The sequence below is a fragment of the Myodes glareolus genome, chromosome 16 (assembly GCF_982192425.1).
Source record: "Myodes glareolus chromosome 16, mMyoGla1.1, whole genome shotgun sequence".
Taxonomy (NCBI): Eukaryota; Metazoa; Chordata; class Mammalia; order Rodentia; family Cricetidae; genus Myodes; species Myodes glareolus.
Genome location: NC_142041.1, coordinates 20,253,557 through 20,256,368, shown reverse-complemented (window position 1 = coordinate 20,256,368; position 2,812 = coordinate 20,253,557). Strand labels below are relative to the sequence as shown.

The window sequence follows — 2,812 nt, the reverse complement described above, 5'->3', positions numbered from 1 at the left end:
CCCAACTCAGGAGCTCAGGCTCACCCTCCCCTCTTGAGCCTCTCTTCAGCTCCTGCAGCCATTTCATCCTCTGAACAGAAACACCTAAGGAAAGAAACCTTGAAGAGGTGGTCTTGATGCTGTAGACGTGACCTTTGCTTCAGGAAAAGGAAAGTGTTGGAAGCCAGGTGAGCCTCAGGATCACAGAAGGTGATTTAGACTCAACTGAGAAGATAAAGATTGTACCTTGCTCCCCACCCCGTCTTGTATTGAACTAGTGTTGTAATAGTGTTTGAGGGAGAGGCTGGCCTTATTGTGGCAATTTAGCCTGCTGGGAAGAGCATTGAATTTGACATCAAAGATCCTGTGTCTGGCTTTTGTCTCCATCACCAGCTCCTTGGTCCTAGTCAAACCTATGGCACTCTTTCTTTGAGCCTCAAGATGAAAATGCTAAGAATCCACCCCCCTTTTTGCATGATGAAAGTAAGTTGCATATGAAAAATTCAGGTGCAGAACATAATAGGTGCATGAGACATAGCTGATTTTTGTTGACTGTGCACAATTTTTAAGTTCACTTCTTTGTGGCAGTAACTTTCCTAAACCCTGACAGAATTTAGAATTCAGAAGAATGGAACAGAGATGAGCTAACTGTCCCAAACCGGGACCGCAGTGGCCTTCTCCTGACTCTACACAATCTTCCCATTTGCAGGGAGCCCAGGTTCCCTGCTGTATTTCCAGGTCAGTGAAAAGTGCACAATATTGGCAACCAGAAGGACATCATCTAAGGTATAAAGCATGTCAGTTATCAGATCTCTGGCTTCAGGTAAGTGATTTTGAACTATCAGCACCTGCTTTTGGCTGTCGCAGCCATCTTTCAGTAACTTGCCAAAATGACAAACCCAAGGGAGAGAGGAGGGACACTCGCTATGTTCTCTAGGTCTTTTAGGAAACATGGAGTTGTTCCTTTGGCAACATGAATCTACCAGAAGGGTAATATTGTAGACATCATGGGAACAGACACTGTTCAAAAAGGAATGCCCCATAATTGTTACCTTGTCAAAAATCAGACAGCGTCACCCAGCATATCATTGGCATCACTGTAAATAAGCAAGTTAAGGGCAAGATTCTTGCCAACAGGATCAATGTGCAGATTGAACACAACAAACACTCTAAGAGCAAAGACGGTGAAGGAGAATGACCTGAAGGAAAAGGAAGCCAAAGAGAAGGGGTTCAGCTGAAGCACCAGCCTGCTCCACCCAGAGAAGCACACTTTGTGAGGACCCACAGGAAGGAGCCTCAGCTGTTGGAGCTCATTCCAGACAAATTCATGCCCTGATGTACAAAGAGAAATACATGACCTGGACTATAAAGGGTTTTGCTTTAGGGAAAAAAAAAACCCAAACTATCAGAACTTAAATTTTATTCAGTGTTAAAATACGGAAAATGCAAATAATTCATATGTACCTTTTATAATAATTGTATATGTGTGAACTCTTGTATGTGGAAGTACTTGAATATGACCTTCAGATCACTCGCCTTGTGAAAGTTTTGCGATGGAATTTTACTTTTTGCAGTAGATCTCTTTCATGGGCAGGAACCCCAAACAAGGAAACACGCAAGACCACGCCCAGGCTACTCTGTAGCTGACCTATTGCAGCAGTAAGAACTTGGGCAATTCCGGGGATGGAGCATCAGATGACTATGTCCAGGATAATTACTGCCCCTTCTAATTGCAACTCTTCCTGGACAGAACCCTTCCTGATGTTCTGGAATTCTCCCACAGTGGAAATGGCAGTACAGCTTTTGTACAAACGTATCTTAAGGTATGCTTCTGTGTAGCCAAATATCTCACAACAAATAATATGTATGCTCCCCACCACCACCACCAGGCCTCTGCTAGATGTCCCCATCTTTGATGACTGCAGAGGTTCCCTCCTCTTCATAAGCGTTGTCTGGGATGCCCTTGAACAACCTTGATGCAGACAGGAGAGAATTCGTTCTGTACCATTGTCAAGAAGAGGGGTTTTATCTATATGCCTACTGTATTGACTATGTGATTAATGTAGTAGCTTAATTATTTCTATGGTATAACAAATTGTATATGGCATAAAAATTTAAAAATCATAGAGAACACTGTCTTACTGGGTTTCCGTTCTGTCTACAAGAATAAAAGTGGATCGAGCACACAGGGTCCTAGACCTAGACATAGAATCTTATGTCATCCGGCACCAGTTCCATTCAGGTTGTCTGTGGTGAACGGCGTTATGGGTCACTGCCAGTCAAGAGACAAAATGTGGTAGTTTAGGGTGAGGTGAAAGAGGAGGGGTAAAATCAGCCAGGCACTGAACAGATCAGGCGAAAAATGAAGGGAAAATGATGAGGAGGGAATATTGTCTAGAGACAATTTCATTTGCTGATGCTCCCAAATCCTTTTATTAAGTGTCTTGCTAAATGTGGGCTGCAGGCCAGGCACATTCACTTTCTGAGGCTGTTAGAGATCAGAGCAGTCCTAGAACACATCTTCACACAGACACTGCCCAGATGAAGATATCTGGTTGGTTTTTTTTTTTTTTTTTTGGTTTTGAGAGAGTTAAGAATTCACTACACTCTTAGGGCTTGCTATCTTGTTAATTTTTGAGGTCAGGATGATGAAGCAGCAATTAATAAATTGTTAAAAAGAAACAACCCATGCTAAAATGACATTTCATATAACTGCTAAAGTCTCAGTTGACTAAAACATATAATTTATTATTTCTTTCTCAGAAAATCATAAAAAATACTTTAAAAAATCTTTAGTATTTTGAATTTGAAATTTTGTGCCATAAAAATGTAT

At 41.7% G+C, this 2,812-nt stretch overlaps 1 pseudogene; it reads left to right on the top strand.

Annotated features, from left to right (window-relative positions):
* The first annotated feature begins 869 nt into the window (after nucleotides 1–869).
* Nucleotides 870–1,315, top strand: LOC148119541 (large ribosomal subunit protein eL21 pseudogene; annotated as a pseudogene).
* Nucleotides 1,316–2,812: the final 1,497 nt, after the last annotated feature.